The 15,131-nt window shown below is 48.7% G+C and overlaps 1 long non-coding RNA gene across 1 annotated transcript; it reads right to left on the bottom strand.

The window, feature by feature from the left end:
- Positions 1-1,245: 1,245 nt before the first annotated feature.
- LOC142014015 (uncharacterized) lies at positions 1,246-13,882 on the bottom strand. Its single transcript, XR_012645858.1, has 4 exons — positions 13,778-13,882; positions 8,321-8,444; positions 6,682-6,844; positions 1,246-3,309 (listed from the first exon to the last, which is right to left on the bottom strand). It is a non-coding gene; the product is annotated as an uncharacterized LOC142014015 (long non-coding RNA).
- Between the last annotated feature and the right edge of the window lie 1,249 nt (positions 13,883-15,131).

The raw sequence follows: 15,131 nt of genomic DNA, 5'->3' as shown, positions 1-15,131 counted from the left end.
CCATTGGCTCCTGTCAGGACTTTCTCTGCTCCTCTTCTGTTTAGACAAACAGGCATCACTTGCTGTTCCCTTTATAAGAGTAGAAGTTAGCGCCCCTTGGCACCGGTGAGGCCTTCAGGGATGACATCTATTGCACATGAGTAGTCAGGATTGATTAAGGGTTAGAACAGGAGCTGTGGTGCAGCCCTTAACTATGGCTTGCAGTGTTCCACACAATGCTGCATTTACCTCAAGGCGGTGCATGCTACGGCAATACACTGCAGCCAAGGGTAACACAGCCAAGCACCAGCTATGCATTAGCATCAAGGACCAGCTCATTCTCTGTCCAGGATTCTTCTTCAGCCCCATCACTGAGGTACCTGAGCTCTTGACTTTACACCACCCAGCAGAACATATGGCAATGAAGTAGGTCAGGGGAGTAGTTTCCATTGGAAACCTAAGCCCTGATATGCATCTCCCCTCTCCATGCCCTCTGCTCTTTTATCAGCTCCATCTGTGGGTTTCCATTTCCCTCCCCCATGGTACCATCCCCTGATGTGTGCACTAGGAGAAGAGTTCGTTTCCTCTTGCGTAGACCCTACTCCCCATCAAGCTGTTTTGAAGCACTGACACTCACTGGGGCTGTTCTGCAGCCTAGGGGTGGGGGCAGTGGGGTGGGTGAGGGAGACCTACCTTGATGGGACTAGTTCAAACCAGCCTCAGTGGAAAATTCACTCTCTGCCACATCCTTCAGCTGTTTACCAAGTCGGAGAGGGTCTGGCAGCCCCAGAACAAAGGAGGTTTTGACCTACACCGCAAAGCTAGAGGAAGCACCAAAATAGCAACAAAGCCTAAGCAACCAGTAATGTAGAAAGAAAGAAACAAAGAAAGAAAGAAAGCAAGAAAGAAAAGAAGAAAGAGAGAAAGGAAGATGGATGGCAGGGTGGAGGATGGGGTGAATAGCAGGGATGCATTTCGGTTTTTTGTTTATAATTTCGACAGGTAAGATTGATGAGTCGATGTCTTTTCTCTGACGTATCTATTTAACTTATCCCACTTGCAGGAAATTATGGAAGGGTTGTGCAATAATTAATGGCAGGAGATGTTGATATTCAAAAAGCTAAAGGTGTGTCATAGGGTTGTCAATTAAATTACAGTTAAGCACTTAACGCAAAACCAATTAGATTTAAAAAAATCACAATGAATCACTCTGTTACACAATAATAGAATGCCTATTTAAATTTATTAGGAATATTTTGGCTGTTTTTCTACATTTTCAAATATGTCAATTTCCATTACAACACAGAAAGCCAAGGGTAAAGTGCTGAATTTATATCACAACAGTTCCAGGAAAAACCCTGTTCTCATTTCCAGGTGATGTTGTAAATAAGAAGCAGGCAGCATTATCTGCTATCAGTGGAAACAAACTTGCTGTCGTGGTGCTTGGCTGAACAGAAAGTAGGACAGAGTGGACGAGAACACTCTGAAGATTTACATTGCTTTGTTTCTGGGTGCAGTTATGTAACAAAAAATAATTCTGCATTTCTAAGTTGCACTTTCATAACAGAGATTGCACAAGGTGATTTTTTTTACAGTGCAAATATTCATCTTTCCCCAACAGAAGTTGGTTCAATAAAAATATCTCCTCACCCAGCTTAACTCTCTGTCAGAAGATGCAAATGAAATAAACCCTTAGTAAGTTTTCAAGCAGTATTTCACACATCTGAGTAAGTGAGCACCAGACTATGAGAGCTTACGCACAAATCAATTTGTCAGTCTATTAGGTGCCACAGGACTCCCCCTTATTTTTGCTGAAACAGACTAACTTGTCTTCCTCTCTGAAACAAAGCAGCGTTTTCCTTCTTTGCCTGTCTGCCCTTTTCAGTCATCATCAATGAAAATATTTTTCTCATCCATCTCTCTCATCAGTCTTTCGCTGTGCGTGTGGCGAAATCAATGTTTATTGACATTTACCAATAAAAATCAAATCCTTGCCAGCACAAAAACTTCATGTGCTGCTGTTAGTGCCAACATCTATTAAGCCCTCATTTCAGAGAAGCACTGAAAACATCATCTAACCTAAATATTGGTCCAGGTACCAATCTGGGCTAAACCCATATATCTCCATTGAGTCTATCAGAGCTGCGCTGTTTACACTGGCTGGGGACCCAGTCTGGTTTGCAGAGAGAATCCTTATTGCAGCGTGACTGGAATGGACTCCCCTGCTCTCAGCCTGTGAAGCTCTCTGAACCCATGTCAGTTTCAGGTTCTGAAAGACAGACATCAAGACCAAATGTCTATTTTACAGCTGCTTCCAGGCAATAGAAGAATTGTAGTAATGACAACGAACGGGCCTCATTCCTCTTTACACTGCAATTGCTCTTGGCTCACTTTAAGGCCTCTTTATGGGGCAAGCCCAGTGTAAGATGCCTTTAGTGTAAGTTAGAATCTGGATCAATGAAAAGAGTACATAACACATAAATATGCCATTCAGCTCAAGGAATAAAAACCTAAGATGATCTGCTTTGCAAACCCAATTGAATGGGACACTAATGTCCAAACCCAGATAAGGTAAACCCTGAGCCAAGCCCTGCTTAACTGGATTTCAGATCACCTAATGTTTGTGTTAACTCGCAGACTGAAATTCATGTCAAAAGTGAGTTTTATTCATCTGGCTCATGTCCACAAAGGTATTTAAACTCCTAACTTCCAGCGATTTATGGATCTGTGCCTTGAACTCCACATATTCAATGTTTCAGAGGTTCCCTCAGACATATACAGAATTAGATGTTTAAATAGGTCCAGGGCCAGACCCCCAGATGATGTAAACTGGCATGTCTCTGTGGAAATCAGTAGAACTGGAACTGGACTGCATTATACCATCTGAAAATCTGACCCTTTTTCTAACTGGGATTGTATATTATTCCCCCTACAGAAATTTTAAATATTCAGTACATTATTCACCTTTTAGTAGGTCAGTTTAATTTTTGCTTTTCACTCTTTTGTACAAGGACAAGAGTTCATCAGTTTTACATCCATTTCACTTGTGCATTTGGCAGAGCTAGCACCACGCTGTTGGGGTTGGTTGTCACATTGCTGGGGAAAGTTTGGGCAAAAATATCCTGTTTTCACTGAAGTGGTTTGCTTGGGGTTCTTTGTCTCTCGTGAGAACATTGCTATTAATACAGGCATTTGCAAAACACTTTTTATTTTGAACCAAAGTTGAATTTTGGTCTTGAACTGTACAACGGAGCACAAATCTTTTCAGCGTTGACTTGAAAACTGTAGCTGATCCAGCTCTCAGCCTGTCCATAAAAGGAGATGCCATAGCTACAGAGCATGAATACAAAATAAATACATAAATTCATGTTTCCAACATTTCTAGTTAACAATTAGGGCAAACAGATAAGTCAGCAGTTACTAGCGCAGACTGGAACACATGAAAGGAAGCAAGCAATTCTTTTGGTCTAGGCATGCTCCACGTGAGAAGCACAGAAAATTATTAATGACTTTGACAGGACATTTCGATTTGACCTTTTCATGCAAACATTTGCTCACTCTAGCTCAATAAGGTGCTTATAGTCTTACTATAAAGAGTGGCTGATGGACTTAACGGCCATGTCTAACCCATGCTACTCGTATCTGTAATGTGCTTATAGGGCCTATTAATTATTTCACTCCTTATCAACTATTTATGAATGTCCCCTTACTATAAAGTATGATCAAACATTAAAATATTAGAACCTGGTTAGCTCAATTAGTTACAAAACAATTGTTTCACTTGAATTCTCAATATGCATCTCGGGTTTATATAACTATACAATAACAGAGCAAATTGCGAATTACTTCAATGTGCAACGAGCATTTTGTCATTAATAGTGTACGCTGAGCAAACCAATAAGGGATCAGAAAACATCAACATGGTTTAACTATGTAAGTAGAAAACTAAACAATCCCTGATGGCAAACTCTTGAGGAAAAACTTATTTCAAATGAAAACATTTTGGGTTTTCCATGGAAATTTATATTTAGAATCAAAATAAAAATTTCCATTTGACTCAAATGACTGCTTATGGAAAGAGAAGGAGTTTGATTTCCATTTCAAATTTGAGGATTTGGGGGGTATATACTTCCACCTTTTTCTTTTTTCACCCTTTTATCCCACTGTAAAAATTTAAAGCAGTAAGAACATGAGGAGTAAGGGGAAACCTACTTTCTCCATATTTTCCAGTTTTTTCCAGGTGGGAAGTAATTAAGAAGTATGAAAATTTAACTTTTCCCTATCTGCAACACATTCTTACCCTTTACCTCTTTTTACAGGGGAAGGGTGGGAAGGAAGACTGGGAGGTTGCAATTAAAAAGAGAAACACGGGAGCCGGGGGTAAATAACTGAAAACCCCCACATTGAAAATAACAAACTGTCTCAAAAAATTATTGCCAAATACTGAAGCAAAACTACATATTAAGCTGCAGCTACATTGGGGTTAAATTAACAATTCAAAATGATTTTTTTCAGTTTGAATCAACATGTTAAAATGAAAAAAAATAATTTCATCTTGAAAGGATGAATCAAAATGAACGCTTTCATTTTGATTTTCCCCCTCCATCAGAAAACAAAAAATTAAAAGAAAAAATTCACATCAGAATTGACATCTTCCCATGGAAGATGTCAATTTCAATACAACTATATTTTCTGGTGGAGAGGAAATAATTTTATTACGTCTTTATGTAAGTACAGAATTTGTGAAATTCACGGTGGAAGTGGGACATTGGCTATCTATAAACCTAGTGATAAAGGGTTTATTGTCCCTTTTACGGTGATGCCTATACGTTAGGGAGGCAAATTGTACTCCCTTTGAATCTTTGCCAAGCACATTTCATCTGCATTCTGCCGACTGACACTTGTTTGCTGAAGACACTTGTGAAGGGGACTCCAGCTAACAAGCGCATCTGAGAATTTCAGCATCTGTCTGCAGAAACATTTTATTAACAGGAAAATAGGCAAAAAATCGTTAAAGAACTTGTTACAAATTATTCACCCAGCTCTTATCTGGCCCAACAGTCTTGATGCATAAATAAGCAAAGGAATTTGAAAGATGTAGCTGTGCAGTCCTTAACTCAAAACTCCCACTGGCTTTTGATGGGCTGGTACTCAAACTCAGTACAAAATTCTGACTGTAACAGCTCAGCCAGATTACGGCCGTGTCTACACAGCCGCCCTTAAAATGGTGCAGCCGCGCCATTTAAGGCATCTTGTGTGGCTGCTCTTCATCTTCATTATGGAGCTTTTCCAGCTACAAATTACAACCACCTCCAACAAAGGCACTCTGCACACTGATATGTTTCAGTGTGAAAACGTTTGTCCTTCAGGAGAGTGTTTTTTCATATCTCCGAGCAATAAGTTTTAGTGATCAAAGCGCCTATGTAGACATGGCCTAAGATGAGCAACTGAGCTCAACCTAGCACAGAAATAAGGTGGGTAAACTCACGTATCTTACTGGTGGAAAAAAGACACAATTTGAGATAATGTTGAACTGTTCTTCCTCCAGGCTGGGAACAGTGCTCAGCATGTCACAGCTGCATACTGGGTGAGACCAATTGTTCAGCAGAAGGAGGTAATACATCTTGGAAGAGACCACTCTAGGTGAGGTGGAGAGTTAATACCTCCATAGTGGAAGGACCAAGCTGGGTGAGTGGTTTATCATGAGCCCTAAACCCAGTTCAGCAAAATTACAAAATTTACTAGATTTACCCAGCATTGCTCGGGTTCATAACACAATTAATTTTTATTTTTTGGAAAATCAGGTGAAATTGCACATGCTTCCTTTTAATCATTGCTCTGGAGTGGAGCTGGAAATGAGGGTTCAGAACGCAACCTGCCCCATGGAGAGAGGACCACCCGAGACCTCACTCACTGCAACAGCTTGGAGAAAGGTGGGAAGTACCTCTCCATGGCCGCTGCAGCTCCAGTGGGCACAGCTGGGGGACGGAAGCATGGGGCAGGTCCAGGTTTGTCTGCCCCTGCGATCCCCAGCCAGAGTGAGGAATGCACAAAATTTTGCACTTTCCCATTGCTCCCTGATCATACAATCCTAGGGCTGGAAGGGACTTCAGGAGGTCATCGAGTCCGGCCCCCTTCCTCAAGCAGGATCAGCCCTGACTAAATCATCCCAGCCATGTCTTTGTGAAGCTGGGAAGTAAAAACCTCCAGGGATGGAGATTCCACCACCTCTCTCGGAAACACATTCCAGTGCTTCACCGCCCTCCTGGTGAATTAGTTCCTCTTAATACCCAATCTACACCTCCCCGTCCGTTACTTGAGACCATTACTCCTTGTTCTGCCATCTGTCACTACTGAAAACAGCCTCTTTCCAGCCTCTTTTGAGCCCCACTTCAGCAAGATGAAGGCTGCTAACAAATCACCCCTCACTCTCCTGTTTTGCAAATGGGTAAAGGGGAACAGCCAACAGTGTCCCCTAATGAATTAGGAGACAGGGAGAGCTTCAGCCTCTCCACCCCACCCTCCCGAAAGGGCACCTATGTGAGTGAGGGGCTGGGGGCTGAGGCAGTCCCAAATGGGGGGGATGAGCCCCCGTGCAGCCCCCTTTCCCCGCCTGGTGATTGTCTCTTCCCTGTACGGCTTTATGAGAAGCAGTCCCATTCCAGACACATCCCATTGCCCTGGCACAGTCAAACCCTTTACCTCGCTTGAAGTGATGAGAAGAGAAAGCTGGTTAACAATTTGGTTGTCCTAGCTCTTATGGCTTAGAAGGAATTCTTCAACAGGCAGGCAGACAGGCAGACAGGCAAACTCTCACATACAAATAGCAGAGGGTCCCAGAATCATGGTCACATTTTTACTAAACCTAGTAAGAAGTCACAAAGCAGCATTTGTGAACCAGCATCCCATGCAGACCGGTAGCAGCTCAACACCAGTGCACCTGAAAAATCATGTGAGGAGTGGGCAATCTGTCAAAACAAGACTAAGCCTCTTTCTGAACTCAGTCCAGTTGCACTCAGTGGGCTCAGTTTACCTTCATTCACACTAGTTTTACACCTGTGCAACCCCCTGAGCCCGTGTGAGCTCACTTATGCTGCTATAAAGCTAGAGTAAGGCTGTTAGCAACACCAGGCCAGATCCCCAGGTGGTGTATGTCACTGTAGCACTGTTGGGGCTCTACCAATTTATCCCAGCTGCGGAGATGATCCCATCATAGTAATCCAGCTTTACACTGACTGAGCTCAGACCTGCTTACTAGGACTGTGCCCTTGAGTCAGAGCTGCCAGGTGAGCATCCCAAGAGCAGCTCGATACCTTGTGAGACTGGATCCAGTTTCACACTGGATCCTGTGCCATTACCCAGTGTAAAAGGGGTGGAACATGGACAGGATCAAGCCCCAGACAGTCACTCACTTGTGCCAGCTTCTCATTGCTGCAGTTTCCTCCAGATTTACATCAGTTACTACCATTTTACACCACAGTAGGCAAGAGGAGAATCAGGTCCATTGTGATTAGGTGACTGGTTTGTTACTGGATCAGGCTCTGAGGAGCACTTAGACAGTGTCAGCGTTCTTGGAAACAGCCTTCTTAGAAAAGCCCTGTTAGATTTAGGGCTGGTACAGACTGTCACAGGCCCATTGGAGTTAGGGGGCCAGATCCCTGGTGGGCACAAATTGGCCTAGCACCACTGATTTTGGTGGCGTTACCTGGTGTGAAACTGGAGTAGCACAGTATTGAACTGGCCGTGCTGTAGGTAGGTCTGTGACACTCGTCTTTTTCCAACAAACACTTTCCCCTTCCGAGAGTTTCCCTCGAGACCCGCCAAAGCACTGTCCCTGTGGGAATAAACCCATTGGCTCTGAGGGACAGACAGACTCACCCACTAGGCTCTGTTCCCCATCTCCGTCGATCTGTCACTCAGCATTGCTTGAAGACAGAGCGGAGGGAAGGGGGGAGCGAGCGTGGGTGGGGGGAAACCTCGCCCCAATTCTGCAGGCTTTGCATTGCTAAAAGCCTTTTGCAGATTGGGTTTGTCATGAGCCACTTCCTGCGGCAAAGCCGTTCGTGCTGCAAAGAATCAATACCCACACTCCCACCCCCCTCCCCGGCTTGCAAAACCGGCAGCATCCCTGATGCACCATGATGCTGCAGAAGCATTTGGGGTCAGTGGCATGACTAGTGCCTGCCAGCCATTGGGGCCTCACCGTGCAGCTAGAGGAGGACGCTAATGACATCCCTCTGGTTAATGCTCAGAGGGCCTGATCCTGACACATGTTGGGCACTGGCAACTGCCTTGAAAGTCACCGAAACCCTGATTCTCTCAGAATTGGGCCCTAACTTACCTACAAGTTCCTGCGATGAAGATGGGAGTTTTTCTCTCATTTTGCTTTCCACGGGTCAGGATGGGGTGCAAATCCTTGACTTGTTGATTTACACCGGTGGGGGATCAGCCCCAGAAATCCATCTCTGTGGATCACATGAAAAACAAGCCAACAGACACAGTGAATAAGGCATCTCCTCTGTGTCGGCTGGGGATCAGCTTTTAGCATCAGGGACTAATAGATGTGGAATAATTTACTCACTAATATTCCCCAGAGCTAGAACTTTCCCTTCCACCCCATTTACTGAGGCTAAACCCCAGCCTGAGGCCATTTCCACCTCGTCAAGGGACCCAATTACAATAAACAGCGCATTGTGTGTCCTGTGGGACTAGCACGTCTTTTTAACTGCGTTCTCCTCTCCTTCCAGCCAGGCAAAGGCCTAAGGGCCAAATCTGGAGCTGTGTAGAAACTGCCAGATCCCAGCTTCAGAGGAGGTGGCTGAAGGGTCCCTGTCCTGCAGCCTTTTGCACTGAAGTCGCTGGGTCTTTGGGCTGCGGGATGGAGCCTTATATTACATTATCTTGAATTTTTGCGGATTTGATGTGTCGTTAAGATGATTTATGAGCAGCCATCACCCCAGCAACCCCACTGGATTTCATTAGAGCGGCTGCAGCTGCTGCTAAATTTAGACCCAGCCAAGGAAGCGGGATTGAAAGCTGTTTGGAGGTTCAGAGGTTTCTGTGGCTGTTGTTAACTATTTCATTTATTAGAGAAAGGGCTGGATGAGATGGATGAGACACAGAGGAGTGGCCACGTTAGCCTGCAGCCTCACAATAAAAAGCAGTCCTGTAGCCCTTAAAGACGAATACATTTATCTATTAGGTAACTAATAAGAAGAAGAAATAATTGCTAATAAATAAATACATGTTTTTCTTTAAGGGGCTACAGGACTGCTTGTTCTTTTTGAAGGACGAGACTGACAGAGCAGGCAGGCTAAGGTGCTCCAAGCACAGCAGAGGTCAGAGGGTTTGATCCGTGGCTGTTTTCTAGTTCATAACAAACAGCAATTCAGACACAGATCAGCCAGAAATAGGGGCAAGGCAGGGAGAACATCAGAGCAGAAAACAGCCTCTGCCTTCCCTCTGGGGAGCTAATGCTGCATCCCACTATGAAAAGATCAGGAACGTTGGTGCTAATTTTACACTAGTTGGCTTCCCAGCTGGTTTAAATTGGCCATAGCTCCACTGGGGTCAGTGGCCAGATCCCCAGCTGGTGTCACTCCAGCATAGCTCCACTGGGGTCGGGGATGGATTCCCCAGTTGATTGAAATTGGCTGGAGCCGATAGAAAAGCGCTGATTTAATTCAATATCTGCCCCTCGGTGTTTGCATGCAACCCGTGGGCAGCACTTCTACCAGATCTGAGTTTGGCCCATGGTGCTGCGCCTTTTTTCTACCATTCTTCCATGTCTCTTAGCAGGGAGTAAAGAAAGACTGAGGATTATGATGGCTGCCACGTAGCACTGATTGGGATGGACAGGCCTAGGTACAAACACAGCTTGATTTCACCCGACCACCATCGCCTTGCTTCAACATCGTATCTCCTTGCTCACACCTCTCCCCTGTTGCTGGCTATGTAGGGTATAAACCGTGAAGGGCAGGGCCTGCATCAGACATGCCTGGGCCGCACGTTGGGGACATTACCAGGAATAATGGTATAGATGATGGGAGACAGGCAGGCAGGCCCTCTGGGGAGTGAGGCATTGCATGGGTCACAGCCTCAGAGCCCCTTTGGCTGTGCAGCTTCTCATTAGGCCCTGCGCAGTCGGGACAGATAGCTCTCCCCAAACTGTGCAGCTGCCATGGCCGTCCAGGAAGGGGAAGGGGACAAGAGTAGGAGGGGTCGTCTCTCTGCTGGCCTCAGCACTGAGCTGCTGTGTCCAGAGGAAAGGAGGCCCCTCTTTGCCATCCCCAGCAAGGAATCCCCCAGGTAAGTGGAGCCCCAGTGAAGCTCCAGCCCCCAACCCCCTGACCCACAAGCCCTGCCCATCCTACTGTGCTTGAAAGCCCTTGTCGCCAGTCCCACCCCAAAGACAACGCCTCCAGCCCAGAGCCTGCACCCCAACCCCGTCTCTGTTCTGAGCCCCTCCTCAAACCTGGAGCCCCCATGCACCCAAACATCTCCTCTCCAGCCCTCCCCCCGCAGCCAGAGCCCTCACACTCCTGCCCCCCAACCCGCTGCCCCAGGCCTGAGCCCCCTCCCACACTCCAAACCCCTCTGCCCCACTTCCGCCACGGGCGTTTCGTTATGTGCACCACCATGGAGGCGATGTCTCATACGTCCCCTCCACCGTGGCGCACATAACAAAGTTCACTCCACTCAGGGGTGGCAAAAAATTAGAGGCAACACTGCCCTATTCTGAGGAGCCAGAGAGGAGATGGGCCTTCACAGCCCATCACAGTGGCTTCCAGGGAGCTTCACCCCATTGACCCCAAGGGTCACCACGGCTACCAGCGAGGTAGATAAGCTGACCTAAGTCCCTGCATTGCCACGGCAACCTAGCACCTTCCCCGCTTCCATTGCTGAAGCGAGTGTTTACATGTTGAGCTGTGCCTCTAACGCTTGTAGTGTAGACGTAAACTTAACGGAGTTCAAGGCATTCAGAGACTTTTCCTTAACTTCAAACACAGCCCTCAGCTGCAGGCAGAGAGATGTGAAGTGGGAGATAGTGGGTCAAATTCTTGGCTGCGCTGCTGTAAGCCAGGAGTAGCCCCGTTGTTGGCAGTGGAGTTAATCCGTATTTATGCTGCATTCACAAGGCAGCGAGAGCAGGATCTGTCCCACTGCAGCATAAGTTGAAATAGAGGCGCAAGGCTGAAGGCAGAGAGGAGTTTGAAGCGTCTCAAGCCAGCCAAAGGGTTCAAGAGCAGTTGACACCCACACCTTCCGCTTAGGTGTGGGGGTTCGATTCCTGGCTCTGCCTGAGACCCTGTGTGTGAGACCACAGGGGAACCACTGTCTCTCCAGCCTCCCTTTCCCAGAGGGGGACAATGCTCCCTTGGCCATTGAGTGTGACTCTGCAGGGCAGAGCCCATCTCCCCGTACGGGTGCAGTGCCTGGCACAACTGGCCCCCAGTTTCTCATGGGGCTCTGTGGTAAATAACCATAATCACTAATCATGTTAGTAGGCTCCCCCTCAGCATCAGGAACTCCACTGACATTGCCGAAGAGCTGGGTGTGGTCCTGTCCCTCTCAGAATTGGCCCCTCTGGCACAGAGCCCCCAAGCAACCTGCTTCCCCCATCCAAGGGCTTGCCTGGGCCCAGGAGCTAGGCGAGAGGGAAGGCCAGGGAAAGCCGCTCGTGGGAGGGGCGAGGTCCAGCAGCCCCCTCCCTGTGTGCAGGTGTGCTTTGTGTCCTCAGAAGCTCTGCACCCTTACACATGAGCTCAGCCAGGTCTGAGGGGAGACGTGACATTCAGGGGGCTGCATCACCCCCATGCACGTGGCCCTGGGCTTTTACGGACGGTTGGAGCCCCAGCAGCTCTGGCCATGTGACCATTTATTTAGGACCTTAAATCCAGGCAAGGAAGAGGAGCACAGTTCCCTGTCCTAACCCTGGGCTTCCCCCTCCCTCCCATTACAGTCTGCTTTAACCTCTGCCTGGACAGCTCATCGCCAGGGCCACGCAGGTAGATCTGTCCTACCCCTAGCTCCCCCTGGGATCACACCTCCCTCATAACTACCTCTTTCTTTCTCCATGCTGCTTCCACACAGTGCATTGAGCACAGGCTTTTCCACTCAGCTCCCAGCTGGAGCAGAGCCGGAGGCCCAGGCTTCACAGGCCTGTGCAGAACGAGCCATGCACACGCAGGACGGGCAGGCTGATGGAGGGTCAGAAAGCGAACGGGATTGCTCCCAGGAGCTCCTGCCTGGGGCTGCTGTAGAATGGAATACGGGCAGAATCTCTGCTCTGGCGCAGCTGCCTTCGGGAGATGGGGGAGTTGGATGTAAAGCGTACGACAGGTGAAACCCACAATGGGTTTCCATGGGGCTTAGATGCCTACATTGCTCTGGAGCTTGTGACAATCCTGCTGCTGCCCAGGTGTATCCTTAGGGACCTCTGTGGCTTTCAAAATCTGGCCTACATCCTCTAGCTCCAGCAGCAGAGGCTGTGCCAAGGTGCTGGGTGGGCAGCTGGTGCTTTCAAACTTGGTCTCCCACCAGTGAGCACCCGAGAACCAGAGGGGTATCTGTGTTAGTCTGCGTCCTCAAAAACAGCGAGAACTCCCGTGGCACCTTATAGACTAACAGATTTTTGGAGCATAAGCGGTCGTGGGCAAAGATCCGCTTTGTCAGACTACGTCTGATGAAGCGGGTTATTGCCCACGACCGCTTATGCTCCAAAAAAATCTATTAGTCGATAAGATGCCTCAGGACTTCTTGTTGTTTTCAGCCAAGAACCCTGCCACTTTCTGTACCCATTCTGCTCTGTGAGCTGCTCCTTGAAACTGGGGCTGAAGGTCCGTGGTCAAAGGAAGTCACTTCCAATGTCTGTAGTGGTAACACACGTTAATGCTCCCAAACTAACCTCAGAGCTTCCACGTCAACCTGTGTAGATACCTTCCACCTAGTGCTAGGCATGAAGGCCACTGGCCCTTCTCTGTCATCTCCCACCATGGGAAATTACTCCCTTGGGTTTTATAGGTCAGCCTCTGGCAGCCTCTGTGCCCACCAACCGGCCCCTCGGGGTGACTGCTGTAATGTTAGGGTCACCATATTTGAACGTTCAACAAAGAGGGCACCACATGTTAATGTCCTGTATATACTATAACCCATTAATACACTGTGAGTTGATAGACACTGATACAGCTACATTCCCTCTCAGGGGTGCCCTCGTTTTAAAAAGTTCAACTATGGTAACCTGATCTAATGTACCCTCAGCTGCTCACAGCCCCAAGGGCCATTACTGAGCTGGAGCATCCTGAGCACAGCTGCAACTTGGACACGCGCACACACACACACACACACACACACACCCTCCATGAGGGGGTGCAGGGACCGGAACAGGTGAAGCATCAGATGCAGTTAGCAACATCCGGCTTAGATGCTCTGCAGCCATTCTACTTGGGACCAGGGTTTGGGGCGGGGGGGGGGGGGAAGGGGGCGGGAGGATGCTAGATGGGGGCAGTCCCTTGGCGCTGGTCTCGCAGCCCTCTGTGGAGATGGCCCAAGAGTCAAGCCGTGAGGGGTTTCCCCATGGCACCTCTGACACCTGCGAGGAAGAGCCCAGGTCGCGCTGCAGACCAGCACTCCCTGGGGCAGGGTGCTGCTGGGCCTAGGCAGCTGCCCAGCTGCACCATCCCAGCAGGGCTTTGCCTGGGGGCTGGGCAGCAGGGCCTGGCTTTGCTTTGCTGGGGGGATCTGGCTGGGGGAAAGAAGCGAAAGGAGCAGAGAGGCATAAGCTCAAAATGTTATTTACCTTGTTGGACCCTCGCCAAGCTGCACTTCCCATCTGCCTGGCCCTCAGGAGCCCAAAGCACTGAGCCGGGCTGTGCCTCCTGCTGCTCCACACCAAGTCCCCCGCATCCCCAGCTCGTGACCTTGCCGCTGACAGGCATGTACCGCAGCCACAGCCCATGCAAGCAAACTTCCTTTTGTGTCATGGAAAATCTTTAGCCTGTCAATAGTTGTGACTGCAGGGGAAATGCCTGACAGGGATGGAGCATGAGGTGAACGCAGGGCACTGCCACCAGCAAGTCACAGGGGTGGGGGGCAATGGGTACCCGCCTGTGCCACTCCAGGGGCCAGATCTGCAGCTGGTGTAAATCAGTGTCACTCTTTTGAAGCTGGGGGAGAGGGGAGGATGTAGTTATGCCCATTTATACCCACTCAGGATCTGGTCCCATAGGCTTGGTTCTTAATGCCATATTGAGCAACGAAAGACCCAGGCCCCCCGCACATGTGGAAAGGGGCTGTGTGATTGGAATCAGGCCCTAGCTGTACCTGTGAGGCCCGAATAGGGTCCACTCCCTCCCTGAGGTAATGGCATTGATTTCAGGCCAGCTCAGCAGGCCACAGCCCTGTCTCCTGGGGTGGCAGGGAGTATGTACATGTGGGGGGGAACTGACACCAGTGGCCAGGTTCCTGCTGACTCCAGTGACAGCAGGTTCAGGGCAGAGAGACTCAGGGCCCAGAGAGAAGACAAAGGGAGAAGGGAAATGCGACAGCTGGAGTTAAATTGGGCTGTCTCCAGGCAGGGAGCCATGCCCAGGCCAGTCGCTCCCCAGGGGCCTTGGCACCCAGGAGTGGATGAGAAAGTCTCCCAGCAGCAGGAGCGTTGGCCAGTCGATGGTCAATGACCTGTTTTTTTAGTGTGCTTGAACTGAAGTCCAGACCGTTAATTAAGGGGTTATTGATCGCCCTCCTCCCCTCCGAGGAAATCGCTGCATGGGCCGTTCTGGGAATGCGGGGAGATCTGAGCGCTGGGCTGGCCAGGAGAATGGAGCTGCTCATGTCATGCTCAGATCAGAGCAGTTGCCCTGGGATCGCCGAGTGACCGGGGGATGCCTGTGCAGCCCCATGGTGGGCAGGCAGGGCCAGACTCCCAACTGGGCCACTTAGTGACAACCTCCTCAGAGAAGCCAAAGGCTGAGCAGGCCATGGAGACGGCTCCTGTCTCAGCCCAATGGGCCAGATCCCGGGGCTAAATTAACACCTCTCCTTTGAAATCAAAGGGCCAGATCCACAACTGGAGTAAATCAACCAGAGCTTTTTTGAGGTCAGCAGGCCAGACCCCTTACCTTAGCTCCTGTAAATCAGCCATAGCACCACAG

Source organism: Carettochelys insculpta, chromosome 6, assembly GCF_033958435.1.
Source record: "Carettochelys insculpta isolate YL-2023 chromosome 6, ASM3395843v1, whole genome shotgun sequence".
Lineage (NCBI taxonomy): Eukaryota > Metazoa > Chordata > Testudines > Carettochelyidae > Carettochelys > Carettochelys insculpta.
This window is presented reverse-complemented; position numbering and strand designations above follow the sequence as displayed.